At 38.1% G+C, this 18,331-nt stretch overlaps 1 long non-coding RNA gene across 1 annotated transcript; it reads left to right on the top strand.

Annotated features, from left to right (window-relative positions):
- Positions 1–452: 452 nt before the first annotated feature.
- LOC123641585 lies at positions 453–10,457 on the top strand. Its single transcript, XR_006736318.1, has 5 exons — positions 453–517; positions 903–1,041; positions 4,898–5,034; positions 7,907–8,056; positions 10,066–10,457. It is a non-coding gene; the product is annotated as an uncharacterized LOC123641585 (long non-coding RNA).
- The last annotated feature ends 7,874 nt before the right edge of the window (positions 10,458–18,331 follow it).

Raw genomic sequence — 18,331 nt, 5'->3', positions numbered from 1 at the left:
GTCAAGGGCCATTTTGTTTATTCCCTGCTCTCCAGGGGCCCTGATGATTTGTTCTAAATCAAATTGATTTAAATGAATAAGTAACCAGTCAGAAATAATGTTTTCAATCATTGATTTTGTAATTTTTCTTTTTTTGTTAAGAATATTGTCTATACCTTTACAAAAATAATTATCCGACCTGAGAGAATAGCATTACAATCATCATTATATTTTTCATTACTTCACATAGGGTAAGGGGGAAATAATAGTGTAACTGGCTCCATAAGATAGAAAATGTTTTCTGAATAAAATTTTAATATCCTCACATTTCAAATGAGTTTTCAATGTGCACATTGTGGCTGGGGCTGGCAGCTGTTAGTAACCCTGACAGTAAGATTTATCTTAGTCCTGGTAACTTAGCAGCTACAGTCTCAAAATAGGCAGAAAACAGGCAGAGATATATTCTCTTTTGAGTTTCTTTACCAGGAATGGTGGAACCTTCTACAAAGCCTCACACTGCCTGTTTGGAGAAGAAAAGGTAAGTAATACTCCATCACAGACCGTGCCCAAAGACCCACTGGCCTGTGCAAAAGGCTGAGAGAACCGCCAATATTAACCCCTAGCTTATTATGATACTAAAATCCCCACCCTGGGAGGTGCTTATCTGCCATTTTTTGATCATGGGACATAGGTACTCGCGTGATTTCTCACTGCACTTGCATGCCCTGCACTCCACCCCAAACATGCACTGATGCTCCCACCCCTCCTGCATTATTCATTTCACCTCTAGAAAAAAACATGTTGGTTGGGGAGGTTCATTTGAGGGGGTTCATAACCCCCTCTCAGTTGACATGTCTACTGAAATAAATCCTTTCCTCCTCAACAATCCCTGCTATCTCATTAACTGGCTTACTTTGTGGCAGGCAACATCGAACCCCGCCTTGTGGGTTTGTTACCCACTTGGGGACTCATCCAGGATCCGTTCCTCGTGGATTGGTGGCCAAGGAGTGGGGAGAGACTTTAAAGGCTCCGTAGCAGCTGCCTGGCTGAGTTTCTGCAGAGGTTGGTTTTGGTTGGGTTTCTCCCACTGATTTCCCTGTTGCCAGCCCCAAATGCATCCCTGATTGTCAGGGACAAATGGACCTTTGACTTTTGGATTTTGGCATTTGCATCTGGACAGGTGAGAGCTCTTTGAAGGTACCGCATATCGGAGAGACTCATCTCTCCCTCTGGGGAGGTTCTCTGGAATTCCCATTGGGTGGGGAGCTTCAGCCATTTGGGAGAGTAGGACCTAAAACTCCTCTCTCCATTTGGGGGATTCCTGCAGAGTTCCTGTTTGGACTGCAGGCCTCAACCACTCCGCAGGGTAGGACCTGTGACTGTTTGTATCTGGCACTCCTTAGGCTTATTTGTTGGAACTGCAGTCCATCTGGTGTGTGTGTTTGTGTGTGTGATATGGGAAATAAGAATTCCATCTGTAAATGTGAATGTTGTGGCCTGGGAATCCTCTGTCACTGCCATTTCGGCTTTCATGCCATTTGGACCTAGAACAGGTTGTTTGTGGTAACAGTTTGAGATAAGATTCTTGAAAACTTCTCTCCCGTCTCCCTCTATAAATATTTGTTTGAAAGTACTGTATTTGTTTTGGCTTTTGTTTTGTCTGATGTGTTTTTCCCAGGTTTCTGTTTGAAACCTTTTAAAGTTTACTTTGTAATTGAGTGTTTATCTATATTAGTATGTGACATATAAATGTACTGCCTGTGAGAAGGTTTAAAGAGATGCCAGGTTTTCTAGGACTCCAGTTGGTCTCCACATATTATGTTCTGTTTTTGTGCACATGTTTGAACTGATGGGCAAATTACATCAAGAAGATTTCAGAGCTCAAACGGTCGATCTGGCACTGTGGAGTTAAAATGCAAAGTTTCTTAAACTGCCTATCTTTTCCCTGCTGAAGCCATGATGTCTAAGTTACAGGTGTTGAGATGGAGCTCACTGAACTATATTATCACAAACGCAAGGCCAGCTGGGAGCAGCCAGTTCCTCATTTGAAACTGAAAGGGAAAAAAAAAAAAAATTACAGAAGCCTTTTTAAAAAAACTCAAACTGCCACGAAAGCTGCTTTACCCAAAATTTTAGTCCATAGTTTTCATGACATTGCCTATGGGGCAACTAAAGTTTGGTCATGTGAACAAGTCCCAACTTTGTCAAAAACAATTTGATCCAACCATCTTTTACAAACTAGTCTGAATATGGCTATGAGCCTATAAAGAAAAAATGGTGTATTTGTGTGATACTGCCTGGCCCCAGTACTCTCGTAGGTCTGTGTAAATATGGCCCCTGAATGGCTCATTGAGCTACAATCCTATTCTCCAATTAGATTTGTTTTGTCACTTTGCCGGGAAATGGAGCAAAATCCCTTATGTACAGTCTGTTATGCTTCTGTATCAGAACAAGGCAGATCCAATTAAATGTAAGATTCTAACACAGAGGACAGAAGCCTTCAAGAAGGTTGGGGAAGCAGCAGCCAGATCTGAGACCGTGTCTCGCCAGCAGAAGAAAGTGCCCGTGTTGAAGTAGACCGTTGGGCGGCTGCAGCAGTGGCTCCGGCTGTGCCTGTGCTGGCTCAGGCTCAAGCTGTGGCTGATGTGCCGGCTGCAGCTTTGGCCACAGTGGTGGCTCTGGCTGCAGCTCTGGTTTCTTTTGGAGACCGCTCTCCTAACCCTCTTGGCCCCTTTATGGCTCTGGCCCTTGTTCTTCCTTACCCCACATCCACGGGCACCTCCAGCCATCTATCCTTCACTTGCTCCCTTCTCTGAGAATAGTCAAGGGAAACATGGGGACATGGTCTCTCCTTCACACACCCAGCAGGGCACACAGTTTGGTTGCGGTCCTCCCTCCTCCTGCGCAGGGCAATTTCCTTTGACACAGATCCCTATAGGAAGAGTAAATGAGGATGGACAACCTGCTGGATTAATATTGTTTTATAACCCATTTACCACTTCCTTTTTTAAAAAAAAAAAAATTTCAGCTCTTCATAGGGGTACAAAAGCTCAGGTTATATACATTGTCCATGTCCCACCCATCCCCCTGAGTCAGAGCCTCAAATGTGTCCATTCTCCAGACAGTGCGCCTGGCACTCACCATGTAGTTGTACCTCCATCCCCTCCCCACTTCCTTTTTTTTTTATTTCAGCATATTATGGGGGTACAAAAGTTTAGGTTATGTATGTTGCCCTTGCCCTTCCTCTCCCCTCCTCTGAATCAGAGCTTCAAGCGTGTCCATCCCCTAGACGGTGCACATCACACTTATTATGTATGTATACACACATCTCCTCCCCCCCCCACATCTGCCGAACACCCGATTAATGTTATTCTTAAATGTGCTCTTATGTGATGATCAGTGAAACCAATTTGATGGTGAGTACATGTGGTGCTTATTTTTCCATTCTTGGGATGCTTCACTTAGTAGAATGGGTTCCAGTTCTATCCAGGAAAATATAAGTGGTGCCATATCACCATTGTTTCTTATAGCTGAATAGTACTCCATGGTGTACATATACCACATTTTATTAATCCACTCATGTACTGATGAGCACTTGGTTGTTTCCACATCTTTGCAATTGTGAATTGTGCTGCTAGAAACATTCAAGTGCAGATGTCTTTTTTATAGATGTTCTTTTGGGTAGATGCCCAATAATGGGATTGCTGGATCAAATGGTAGGTCTGCTTGTATCGGTTTAAGGTGTCTCCATATTGCTTTCCACAGAGGTTGCACTAGTTTGCAGTCCCACCAGCAGTGTATTAGTGTTCCTATCTCTCTGCATCCACACCAACGTTTGTTGATATGGGACTTTTTTATAAAGGCCCTTCTCACTGGAGTTATTATATCTCATTGTGGTTTTGATTTGCATTTCCCTGATGATTAGAGATGTTGAGCATTTTTTCATATGTTTGTTGGCCACTCTTATGTCTTCTTTTGAAAAATTTCTAGTCATATCCTTTGCCGACTTTTTGATAAGGTTGTTTGATTTTTTTCTTGCTGATTTTCCTGAGTTCTAAATAGATTCTTGTTATCAGTCCTTTATCAGATGTGTAGCATGTGAAAATTTTTTCCCATTCTGTATGTTGTCTGTTTGCTCTCGTAACAGTTTCTTTGGCTGTGCAGAAGCTTTTTAATTTGATCAGGTCCCATTTATTTATTTTTGTTGTTGCTGTGATTGCCTGTGGGGTCTTCTTCATAAATTCTTTGCCTAGGCCAATGTCTATAAGAGTTTTTCCCACATTTTCTTCTAGAATTCTAATAGTTTCACATCTTAAGTTTACGTCTGCAATCCACCGTGATTTGATTTTTGTGAGAGGTGAAAGGTGCAGATCCTGTTTCAGTCTTCTACATGTGGCTATCCAGTTTTCACAGCACCATTTATTGAATAAGGAATCTTTTCCCCAGTGTATGTTTTTGCCTGCTCTGTCAAAGATTAGATGGCTATATGAGGATGGTTTTATATCTGGATTCTCAGCTCTGTTCCACTGGTCTGTGTCTCTGTTCTTGTGCCAGTACCAAGCTGATTTAATAACCACAGTCTTTTAGTATAGTTTGAAGTCTGGTAAATCAATACCTCCCATTTTGATCTTATTGCCTAAAATTGCTTTTGCTAAACGGGGTCTTCTCTGATTCCATACAAAGTGTAAAATTTTTTTTTCCAAATCTGTGAAAAATGATGTTGGTAATTTAATAGGTATTGCATTGAATCTGTAGATCACTTTGGGTAGTAGATTTGTACAGTTGGAAACAAAATAACCCTGTCTACAGGAATGATCCAAAGCCTATAACTGATCCATTTGAATCTATTTTCCCCACACGTCGCTCCACATGGGCAGCTGTCCAGAGCCTGCTTAACATACTGTTAACCTCCAAACAGGATTACGTTGTCCTGGGAGACTCAAGTTGAAGCTGACCAATTGCATGCGGAAGACCCAAATAACCATGTGAGAACTAGAGCTAATTTAGCCATCCCAACACATGACCCCATCTGGAACCCAAACAATGGAGAAGAAGGTAACAGTCAGCATTTTTGAGATTGTATCCTCGTTGGGCTTAGGAAAGGAGTCCCTAAAACTAAAATCCTGAAGAAGGTTCAAGAAATAAGACAGGAAACAGATGAAAATCCATCAGCCTTCCTAGAAAAAATTATGAATGCATATTAGAAATATACTGATATAGGAAAGTCCTAATAATTCAAAGTCAATTAATATGACTTTTGTTGGCCAAAATATGCCTGTCATCCAATCATCCAAGAAAAGTTATGGAAGTTAGAGGGTGTTCTCACTTTGGCCGTCTCTCATTTGGTTGATATGGCTTATAGGGGATTTATAAACCATGAACAGACTAAAGGACAGCAAAAGAGGGACAGAGAAACTACTGTGAAATTGATGGAGCTAAACGCAGAAGATATGGAATGATGGGTCCCTAGAGCTCCCCAGAATCTGTGGGAATTATAGCCAGTGATTAATATCTCCTACCAGGAGCCCCACATAACCATAAAAGTGAAAAAAAAATACTAATTGATTTCCTGATTGATACCTGGTACAACCTACTCAGTTTTAAACCTAAACTGGCTAAGCTTACCAGAAACTCAATCCTGGTGATCATGGTATCTGGACAACCCTCCCCAAATATTTTCTCCAGACACTGAATTGTGGTATTGGGAAGTCGTTCCTCACACATGCTTTCTCTATATGCCTGAGTGCCCTCTCCCCCTGCTGGGTGCAGACTTTCTCTCTAAATTATAGGCTCAAGTGACCTTTCAAAGTAAGCAAGTGCATATTGCAGTTCTTCCAGAACATGCCTGTGGCTTACAATCAGCTCTGCTCACCTCCTAGGTTGTGCCTCAAAAGCTGCCCATTGACGTCCTCAATCAAGTCAACCCTGAGGTCTGGGCCACCAAACAACCTGGAATGACACACATGGACCCTGCTTATATCAGAGTAAAACTAGGAATTTCTCCCCCTCAGCTCAAGCAGTATCCATTAAAGCTTCAAGCTAGGAAGTGTCTTGAACGCCTAGATGTGGGCTTTTAAAATATGTACTTCTCTGGCCTTGTTACTTTCCTTATAACATTCCTGTTTTGCTAATTGAAAAACCTGGAACTCAGGAATATCAGTTTATTCAGGATCTGAAGACTATAAACGAAATAGTGGAAAACATTCATCATGTGGTACCTAATCCTTATACTCTTCTCACCACTCCATCTGGAAATTTTGCTTGGTTTTCAGTGATAAACTTAAAAGATGCCTTCTTTTGCATTCCCCTTGCTTCTAAGTCACAAGAACTCTGCTTTCGAATGGGAGGATTCAAGGACTAAAACCAAATGTCAGTACTGTTGGAATGTCCTCTCTCAGGGCTTTAAAAATTCTTCAACTATCTGAAAAAATTCTAGCTGGAGATTTAAGAAAAATAATTTCAGAAAAGGGAACAATTTTGCAGTATATAAATGACATTTTGATTGCAAGGGAGATTTAAGCTGATTTAAGACAACATGCTGTAACTGTATTGAAATTCTTGGCTGACAAAAGATATAAAATGTCCTCCAAAAGGCCCAAATCTCACTGCTCATTTTCAAATGCTTAGGATTTGCATTGTCTCTAGGAACTGGAAACCTCCTCCCAGATCAGAAGAAGGCTGTAAACCAGGTAGCAGTCCCCACCACTCACAAGCAGCTGCAAGGAGTCCTGGGTAGGGCAGGATTTTGTGAGATTTGAATTCCTAGCTGTGGCCTAACAGCCAAACCTCTGTATGAAGCCTTAAAAGAATGGAAAATGGAGCCCCTTACTTGGACAGGAGAATGTCAAAAGGCTGTTTTATTATTATTATTAAAGAAAAACTGATGACTGCCCCTGCAATGGGGCTTCCACATTTGCAGAAGCCTTTCAATTTGTTCATCCAAGAAAGACAAGGGCTTGGACCTCGGGTATTAACGTAAACTTTGGGAGCTCATAAGTGACCTGTGGCAAAAAAAATAGCCCACTTTTTTCAGAGTAATAGCTGCTACATGTAATATTTCAGAAGTTGAGAAGTTTACACTTGGACAGCCAGTAACTGTTTATACTGCACATTATGTGTTACCCCCAGTAGAACAGAAGGGTGCTATTGGTTGATAACTGGCTGGTTGGGCAAGTATCAAGTACTCTGTTAGATAATCCTAATGTAACTTTAAAGACAGTGTCCACCTCGAATCCTACCAGCTTGCTGCCCATGGGCTCTCACTTCCCAGTTCATGATTACATTCAAATCATTGACCAAGTATATTGCAGCCACCCAGATTTGACTGATAAGCCCTTGTCAGACCTGGATGAGGAATTGTTCACAGATGGGAATAGCTTCATGGAACACAGACAACACAAAGCTGGGTATGCTGTGGTTTCCAGCCAACAGGATGTGTTAAAGCTTAACCCGCCAGGACTGAATGGACATCAGAAGTCACTAATGTCCTTTTAAAGGACATTATTACTAGGTTTAGACTTCCATCAAGTCTCCAAAGTGATAATGTAGCCTGCTTTCTTGCCAAAATCACCCAAGAAAGATCAAGAATTTTAGAAATCTATTGGAAAATGTATTCATCATGGAGACCCCAATCTTTGGTGAAAACTGAATGGATAAGTAGAACCTTAGAAAGGACTCTCTCCAGAATTTGTCAAGAGACCAGTTTAACTTGGGACAAAGTGTTATGACTTGCCCTGTTGAGAATTAGGGTGGTCCCCAGAAGTAAGCTGGCACTTAGCCTCTTTGAAATTTTATATGGGAGACCATTCCTAAGAGGTTCCAGTCAGGGCTCACCCAGTGATTTTGTATCCCCACAGATGCAGTCTCATTCCTATATAAAACAGTTTGGTAATATACTAACTGCTATTTCTGTGTTTGCTTCCAACAGGTTCCAGTTTCCAGCAGACATGCCCTTTCATTCCATAATGCCAGGAGACAAGGTGTTACTGAAAAACCTGGATAAACCAGCATCCTGAAGATCAACTACAGCCACAGTGGATCAGCCCCTTTGAGGTGCTTCTGAAAACTCACTCAACAGGTAAACTCACAAGAGTTAAGCCATAGATTCCTCACCTTCTGGGGGACTGGAGAAGCAGTTGACTTGTGAGCCCTTAGAGGACCTAAAATTACTCCCCCATACAAGAGATAAGTAACATGAAATTATATACCCTATGCATCTTATTGTCCCTTGGGACTTTTTGCTTGCCTGGCAAGACAATTCTTTAGTAAGAATTTCCCAAGCTATTGCCTCCTCTGCTAGCCTGTCTGGCTGCTGAGTTTGTCATCCAAAATCTTGGTCAGTACAAGACCATTCTGACCGTATACTTGTCCCTGTGTGCAATTTCACTAATATACCCTTCTACACATGGAATTTACATAAGCCTGTCTCTTGGATTACCTACAGAGTGTGACTAATAACTCTCTTCTCACAAACTCCATTTTTCTTTCTTACCCAGCCCCTCATCAGACATTATGTACAAAGTGACAGTAGGGTCCCATACTATCACAAGTGTACTTTCTACTGGGTAGTCTGTCTCTCTAGATTGACCACTGATTGTAAAAACTCAACTATTACTGTCTTTTTTTGCACCACCCTTTTTAGATTATGTTATTAAGAAATGTTTTAACCCCTCAGACAAGGATCATGAGGCCCTTATCTGTACCATAGTACATCAGCAAAAGCTGTGTGTTCTCAAGACTTTGGGAAACTAGTAGCGTGTTAGCTCCCAGAAGGACAGGATCCCTTACACAGATCCTTGGTTTAAAAATTTAATCCTGATGTTACCTTAAAATGGTTGTATAAACCTTCAAACAGCAACAGGTACTGTTTGTGTACCCCTTGGGTATATTTTCATCTGTAGAAACAAGAAAAGAACTCCTTGGGCTTATGACTGCTTAGACAGCTGGTCAATGGGGGATACTTGTTTACTAGGACTCCTCACAACTTCCCTTTCTGTCCATAACAGATCTGAAGTTGCTCGTTGGACTGACTCACTAAAATTGTTTTCACAGATAAGTAGGGGAATTTTAGATAGAGAGTCCATCTGGGGAGCCCCAAGATAGTACCTCCCAGGGGGAATCCCAGATGGAGATGACTATTTCTTTGGGTATACTCTGTTGTCCTGATGAGGAGTGACAGCTCACCAACATATGCTTTGTAACCCATCTATAACTTTCAAATGATTGCTAATAAAGCTGCCTTAGCAATAGCTGCTCAACAAAAATCTTTAAACTCTTTAGCTCAAGTAGTTCTTGATAATCACATTGCTCTTCACTATATTTTCACAGAACAAGGGAGTGTTTGTGTTATAGCTAATTCTTCATGGTGCACTGATATAAATACCACCACAGAAGTGAAAATATGTGTTGCTAAAGTTAAACAAACTTCACGGTTACAGTGGATTAACAAAGATGATCTAGGATAAGGAGATTGGTTCTCAGAACTGTTCTCTTGGATTCCTCAGAATATTCACTCTATTTCTGCAAAGATCTTAGTATTTAGCCTTTGCTTCCTGCTACTAATTTTCTTGATTTGTCTCATTACATATATATTAATTAAATGTGGATTGAAGTGTTGTTTCAAAACAAGCAAAAATACTCAAGTAATGGACTAGAGACTTTCAATCATTCACCTATGACTCATGAGCACTTTCAGCAACAGGCTCAAAACTTTCAATCCTCATGCCCCAACTACATTCTACTTCAGCAGAAAAGAGGCAGATCGGTCAGCACCCTGATTTCCCTAGATTGAGGACTGAACAAAGAAAAGGGGGGAAATTGTAAGCAGCTCCATCACGTAGAAAAGGTTTTCTCAGTAATACTTTTAGTTCCCTCATGTTTCAAATGAGTTTTCAATGTTCACGTTAGGTCTGGGGCTGGCAGCTGTAAGACACCTTGACAGTAAGATTTATCTCAGCCCTGGTAGCTCGGCAGCATCAGTCTCAAAATAGGCAGAAATAGACAGAGAACTCTCAGTAAGATTTGCCACCAGAACCTTACAACTTTCTGTTGCCCTGATACATTCTCTTTCTCATTCTTCTTTCCCAGGAATGGTGAAACCTCCTACAAAGCCTCACACTACCTGTTTGTCTGGAGAAGACAAGATAAAAGCCTCACACTACCTGTTTGTCTGGAGAAGACAAGATAAGCAGTACTCCACCACAGACCATGCTCAAAGACACACTGAGCCCAGGCACGAGGCCACAAGAACCATGAATATGAACCCCAGATCATTAAAATACTAATGGGAGGGACCTATCTGCCACTCTTTGATCATGGGACATATGTACTAGAATGGTTTTTCACTGTACTTGTTTGCCTTGCACGATTTTGCCTGAGAAAACTCTCTGACCATGTTGGTCACGGAGGCAGATTTGAGGCACTTCATAACTGCCCCCTCCCAGCTGATGTGTCCTCTGAAATAAATCCTTTCGTCTTTAACAGTCCTCACTGTCTCAGTAAGTGGCTTTCTGTGTGGCGGGCAACATTAACCCCCCCGTGTGGGTTCGTTAACAATACCTATAATTACTAGGATGCTTAATTAGTGAGAAAAAATTTAGCTTACTATTTATCATTCTATATTTTATCTAAATATAAACATTTTAATTCTTGTTTCAGTAATATCCTATATTAATGACACCATCAGAAAGCTGTTTTTCATTGTCCTTTGGATTTCTTTTATAAAAAAAAAGTTTTTTTCTTACATATTAAACATTTAGAAAATAATCTTAATTAGAAATGTGTAAAGTATAAAGAACTATGATACACTGAACACGTGTGTCCCATTACCCAGTTTAAGGAAAAGAACAATGCCAGTGCCTTGTGAGTTCCCAGGATCCTGGCCTGACCCCATTCCCTCTACTTTCCCCAGAAGTCATCAGTCTTCTGAATTTTGTATTTATTATTCCATTGTTTTTCTTTCAGTTTTACCTCATATGTTAGTGTCCCTAAATACCATATTCCAAAGCTTTGAAATTTCACTAATGTAATTGTACTGAAATTGGCTTTTCTCCCTGAAATATTACTTTTTAAATTTTTAATGTTATTTTTATTTTTAGTTGTCTTGTAATAATTGTATATGTTTATGGGTTACAGACCGAGGTATATGTATACAATGTGTAATAATCACATCAGGATAATTAGCATATTCATCCATCACCTCAAAGATTTGCCATTTCTTTTTGTTGAGAATATTCAAAATTCTCTCTTCTAGCTTTGTGAAAATATATAATAAATTATTGTTAAGCCCATTTACCCTACAGTGCTATAGAACAGCAGAACTCATTCTTCTTATCTAGCTGTAACTTTGTATCTATTGACCCATCTCTCCAAACCTTCATTCTCTCCTACCCTTCCCAGCCTGTAATAATCATAATTACACTCTCTGCTTCTGAGCTCGTTTTTTTTTAGCTCCCACATGTGAAAGTGTGCAGTATTTATTTTTCTGTGTCTTACTTCATAAACTAACCTAATTAAATATTGCATATTGCCAAAATGTAGTATCCCACTGTACCAAAATGTAAATGTTTATTTCCTGTTGTTGTTTTTATTCATTAATAAATATGAATTTCCAAAATATAAGAACTCTTTGTAAAAAAATAATTGAAGTGTTTTGGTAAGTTAATTATACGCATCAATATATATACATACAGCACAAAAATACCATCACCTGCCTCTCCTCAAAATTTCCTTCTACTAGAAAAAGAGAAAACAGAAAATTTTATCTAGTTTGGATTTGCCCTATAGCAGACACTGAGACAAAGGTTTGAGTATGAGCAATTTGTTTGGAAGATGATCCTGGGAAGTGCTGGGAAAGTGAGACAGGAAAGGGCAGCCAATTACCGAGTGTCTGTGGTTCTCCACTGTGGAGAACTGAGTCTCTAGCACACTGTGGGGCCTTGGAAGGGGGTTGCCTAACAACATCCAAGTTGTCCCACTGGGGTGCAGAGGAAATTGGGATATTTTTATACCAAATCCTGCCCACATTTGTTGGTGGATGTTCTTGGGAACATTAATCATGAGATGCTTCTGGCCCGTTTCATACATGTAGGCAAACAGACATCCTTGGCCAGAGACTTCCCTCAGGCAGAGGACATGGGGATCCCCCTGCATATAGACACTCCCTGAAGGTGACCTCTGGAGTGGGCTGAGGGGATGTAGACCGAGGTCATAAAAATGTTATGGGCATAATTCATTAACTTCCTAAAGTATCTTTTCAAAATATAAACCACATAATACTACTCTGCTTCTTTAGGATTTTCAATAATTGTTGCTTATTAGGTTGAATTAAAATAACTTAGTTACTTAGTATAACATCTGTAGAATTAACAATTAGACCCAGCCTACCTCTGTGGTTTCTCAAAGCCATAAATTCACCCAGCAATACTTTATCTCTCTCCTTCTTGCCAACCCTTAAAGATACTACTTCACATTTTTTATTCATTCATTGACTTATACTTTTAATGAGCCTGTATTTATTGACTGCTTACTATGCTAAGCACCGGAGTTACAAAGATTTGTACATCTTATTCTTATGAAGCTTAAAGGTAAAGATGGGAGGCAAATGTATAAATGATTAATATGTAATAAACATTTAATGAAAATACATAAAATGTAGAATAGTAAAATGAAGGCAGAAATGATTAACCCCATGCATATTTTGGAGAAGACTTCAGAAAACATTTAAAATAGATTCATTCACAATTATCTGCCTTTATAAATTTTATTCTCCCCTCTGGGGATGCCCTTCCCTGACTGTTCTCTTAGACAAACTTCTACTCATCCTTCTATACACAAGCTGACAAGTCATTTTTTTTCATAAGAAAAAATTAAACCTACTTCAGGTTTAATTTCATATTTCTCTGTATTTCAGTTTTATAACATGACATAAAGCATGATCCCATCATGTCTAAATAGATTGGCAACGTGACTTTCAAGAATAACAGTTAACTAGGTGCAGGGAGGGAAAGAAAGGGAGACAAATGGGCACTCATAATTTAGAATTGTCTAAACTTTCATTGATTTTATGAGTAAATGAAAGTATGATTTCTAGGTAACATTTTATTCATAGTCAGGACCTCAGTCTATACATTTGTTAAATGTTATTAAGCATCTGCTGGAAACAGACTAATGCTCTGCTTTGAGAACAATAGTAATACTTCATGCTGACTGAGGTAACAGAATCAGACAGATACGGTTTGATTTATGATCTTAGCAAGTTACTTGATTAATTTAATTTCCTATGCTTTTAACTGGTAAAATAGAGATATTTAAACCTACTTCATTGCATTTTAAAGATTGACTTAGATAGCTCTTTAAAGCACCTATCATTTTATCTTTAATACAATAAAGATTTTATAAATGTGTTACCTACTCTATCTGTTTTCTAAGGAAAACATTTTCTTTAAGTAAATATAAATAAATAAATAAAAAGCAAGAGAGGAATTTCTGGTTCCAAAATGGCAGCGTAGAGGCAAGCTGGCTTCACTCCCCCCACCCTCTGCACAGAACAACAGAAACCAATATACAGCACTGAGATCCTCACCAGCAATATCACCAGCGATATTCCAGAATTCAAAAATGAGGATGAAACAGTTCCCAGGGCCACAGAGAAATAAAAAAATCTCTGAGCAGACAGTAGGCGCATCAGACTTCCATATTCATGATGCCCCTCCCTGAAATCTGCCCAGCACCAAGCATATGGAGAATTTCCCCCAACTCACAGTTTCTACACTGGAAACTTCTTGGAATTTCTTCTCATCAGCTCATGGAACTTTCTCCAAAATCAATCACATCCTAGACCACAAATCAGATCTCTACAAATTTAAAAAAATAGAAATTGTACCATGTATTTTGTCAGACCATAGTGGTATAAAACTAGAGATCAATTCCAACAGAAACACTCACCACTTCACAAAGTCATGGAAATTAAACAATCTATTGTTAAATGACTATTGGGTCAAGGAGGAAATACAGAGGGAAATCAGAAGATTCTTCAAACTAAATGAAAATGGGGACACAAGTTATCAAAAATCTGTGTGATACAGCAAAAGCATTCCTAAGAGGAAAACTAATAGTATTAAATGCTCACATCCAAAAAACAGAAAGCTCACAATCAACAAGCTAACAGTCTCAAGGAACTGGAAAAGGAAGAGCAAATCAATGTCAAACCTAGCAGAAGAAAAGAAATAACTAAGATCAGAGCAGAACTAAATGAAATTGAAAATAAAAGAACTATACAGAAGATCAACAAAACCAAAAGCTGGTTTTTCAAAAAGATAAACAAAATTGGCAGCCCTCTTGCTAGATTGACAAGAACTAGAAAGGAAAGGACTCTAATAAACTCAATTAGAAATGGAAAAGGAGAGGTTTCTACAGGCATTACAGAAGTACAAAACGTTATCTTTGAATACAATAAAAATATATGTGCCAAAAACTAGAAAATGTGGAGGAAATGTACAAATTCTAGGAAACACACAACCTCCCTAGGCTCAATCAGGAAGGAATAGAATTCCTAAACAGACCAATGTCAAGCACAGAAATTTAAGAAGCAATTAAAAATCTTCCAACAAAAATAAAGTCCCAAACCAGATTGGTTCACCCCTGAATTTTACCAAATTTACAAAGAAGAACTCATACCTATACTGCAGAAATTATTCCAAAACACTAAGGATGGTATCCTCACCAACTCATTCTATGAAGCCAATATCACCTTGATACAAAAGCCAGTAAAGGACACAACAAAAAAGAAAACTACAGACCAATATCCCTCATGAATACAGATGCAAAAATACTCAATAAAATCTTAGCAAACCAAATCCAACAAACACATCAGAAAAATAATTCATCATGACCAGGTAGATTTTATCCCAGAGATGCAAGGATGGTTGAACATATGCAAATCTATAAATGCAATTCACCACATAAATAAAAGTAAGAACAAATACCATATGATTCTCTCAATAGATGCAGAAAAAGCATTTGAGAAAATCCAGCACACTTTTATGATAAAAACTCTAAACAAAATAGGCACAGATGGGACATACCCTAAAATTATTAAAGCCACATATGATAAACCCACAGACAATATCATACTGAACAAGGAAAAATTGAAAGCATTCCCACTTAGAACTGGAAACAGAAAAGGTTGCTCACTATCTCCGCTTATATTCAACATAGTGCTGGAAGTCCTTACCAGAAGAATCAGACAAGAGGGGGGAATAAAGATGTCCAAATGGGGCAGAAGAGGTTAAATTATTACTGTTTTCTGATGAAATGATATTATATCTAGGATATCCCAAGGATTCAACCAAGAGACTCCTGGAATTGATAAATGAATTCAGTAAAGTCTCAGGATACAAAATCAAGGCCCACAAATCAGTAGCATTCATATATACCAGTAACAGTCAAGCCAAAAATCAAATCAAAAATGCAACACCTTCATGATAGCATCAAAGAAAATTAAATATTTAAGAACATAGTTAATGAGGGAGGTGAGAAACTACTAAGGACCATCTTGATTTTCTCTGATTTTTGTCAGTTAAGAGATTCTATAAGTATCTGTGTGTAGATATTTGCGTGGACATAAATTTTCAAGTCCTTTGGGTAAATACCACAAAGTGCAATTGCTGGATCATATGGTAAGAGTATATTTAATTTTGTAAAAAGTGTCTTCCAAGGTGGCTGTACAATTTTGCATTCCCACCAACAATGAGAGTTTCTGTTGTGCCATATCTTTGCCAGCATTTGGTATTGTCAATGTTCTGGATTTTGTCCATTCTAATAGGTGTACAGTAATACTTTAATTTGCATTTCCCTGATGACATAGAGTGTGGATCATCTCTTCATATGCTTATTTGCCATCTGTATATATTTGTGAGGTGAGGTATCTGTTAAGGTCTCCAGCCCATTTTTTAATTGGGTTGCTTGTTTTCTTATTGTTGAGTTTTAAGTGTTCTTTGCATATTTAGGATAACAGTCCCTTATCAGATGTCTTTTCCAAATATTTTCTCCTAGTCTATGGCTTGTCTTTTCATTCTTTTGATAGTGTCCTTTGCATAGCAAAATTTTTAATTTTAATGAAGCTCAGCTTATCAATTCTTTCTTTCATGAATCATGACTTTTGTGTCACAACTAAAATGTTATTGTTAAACCCAAGGTTTTTAGATTTTGTCCTGTTATCTTCCCAGAGTTTTATAGTTTTGAATTTTACCTTTAGGTCTGTGATCCATTTTGAGTCCATTTTTGTGAAGGGGTAAGCTGTGTCTAGATTTTTTTTTTTGCATGTGAATGTCTACTTGTTCCAGCACCATTACTTGAAAAGACTATCTTTTCTCCATTGTTTTATCTTTGACAAAAATCAGTTGACTATATTTATGTGGGTCTATTTCTGGGCTCTCTATTCTGTTCCATTTGTCTATTCTTTTGCTAATACCACACTGTCTTAATTACTATAGCTTTAGAGTAAGGGTCAGGTATTGTCAGTCTTCCAACCTTGTTCTTTTCTTTCAGTATTGAGTTGTGTATTCAGAATATTTTGCCTCTGCATATAAAATTTAGAATCAGTTTTTTGATAGCCACAAAATAAGCTTGCTGATATTTTGATTGGAATTTCATTAAATCTATTGTTCAAGTTGGGAAGAACTGACATATTGAGTCTTTCTACTCATGAATAAAGATGTCCATTTATATAGTTCTTTGATTTCTTTCATCAGAATTTCGTCATTTTCCTAGTATAGATTTTGTGCATATTTTGTTAGATTTATGCTTAAGTAATTCCTTTCTGGGGGTACTAATGTAAATGATATTGTGTTTTTAATTTTATTTTCCAATTATTCATTGCTGGTATACAGGAAAGTGAGTGACTTTTGTATATTAACCTTTTATTCTGCAACCTTGCTATAATCACTCTTTAGTTCCAGGAGTTTTTTCTGAGTTGTTTTGTATTCTCTATAGAAATAATAATGTCATCTCCAAACAAAGACAGTTCTATTTCTTCCTTGATCTGTGTACATTTTATTTCCTTTTCTTGTCTTATTTTATTAGCTAGGGCTTCCAGTACAATACTGAAAAGCAGTGGTGAGAGGGGCATGCTTGCCTTGTTTCTGACCTAGTGGGAAAGCTTCATGATTCTCACCATCAACTATGATGTTAACCGTAGGTTTTTTACAAATAATCTTTATCAACTAGAGGAAGTTTTCCTTTATTTCTAGTTTACTGAGACTTTTGATCATGAATAGAATTTTGTCAAGTGCTTTTTCTGCATCTATCGATATGTTCACATGATATTTGTTCTTTACTCATTGATGCAATTATTATATTAATGGATTTTTGTTTGTTGAATCAGTCTTGCATACCTGGGATAAATTTCACTTTTTTGTGGTGTATAATTGCTTTTATACATTAGTGAATTTGATTTGCTAATATTTTTGGGGAGTGTATTTTGCATCTATGTTCATGAGAGATATTGGCAAGCAGTTTTCTTGTAAAGTCTGTCTGATTTTGGTATTTGGGTGATTCTGGCATCATAGAATGAGTTAGTTAGGAAATACCCCCTCTGCTTCTATCTTCTGAAATTAATATAACTTATTCTTTAAATGTTTGGTAGAATTTGCCAGTTAATCCATCTAGCCTGGTGCTTTCTGTTTTGAGAGATTATCAGTTACTTGTTAATTACCGATAGTCTTCTATAGCTGGTGCTGGGAAAACTGGATGTCCACATGCAGGAGAAAGAAATTGGACTCTTATGTTACACTGTATACAAAAGTCAACTTCAAATGGATTAAAGAGTTAAATGTAAGACCTGAAACTATAAAATTACTAGAAGAAAACATATGGAGAAATTTTGACATTGTCTAGGCAATGATTTTTTGGATATGACACCAAACCATAGGCAACAAAAGCAAAAATAGACAATTGAGATTGCATCAAACTAAAAAGCTTCTGCACAGCAAAGGAAACAATCAACAGAGTGAAAAGGCAATCTGTGGAATAGGAGAAAATATTTACAAATAATGTATCTGTGGGGGCTTAATATCCAAAATATAGAAGGATTTTTTATCTTTGATTTTCTGTAGTTCACAAATGATATCCCTAGTTATCTTTTTATTTTACTTATTTATTTTTTGTCTTTTATCCTGATTGGTGTTCTCTCATATTCCTGGATCTATTCCTTGGTGTCTGACATTAATTTGGGGAAATTCTGTTATTATTATTTCAAATATTTCTTCTGTTCCTTTCCCTTTTTCTTCTTCTGGTATTCCCATTATGAGTTTGTTATACTTTTTGCAGTTGTCTCACAGTTCTTGGATATTTT

Source organism: Lemur catta, chromosome 7, assembly GCF_020740605.2.
Source record: "Lemur catta isolate mLemCat1 chromosome 7, mLemCat1.pri, whole genome shotgun sequence".
In the NCBI taxonomy this organism is placed as follows: domain Eukaryota; kingdom Metazoa; phylum Chordata; class Mammalia; order Primates; family Lemuridae; genus Lemur; species Lemur catta.
This window is presented reverse-complemented; position numbering and strand designations above follow the sequence as displayed.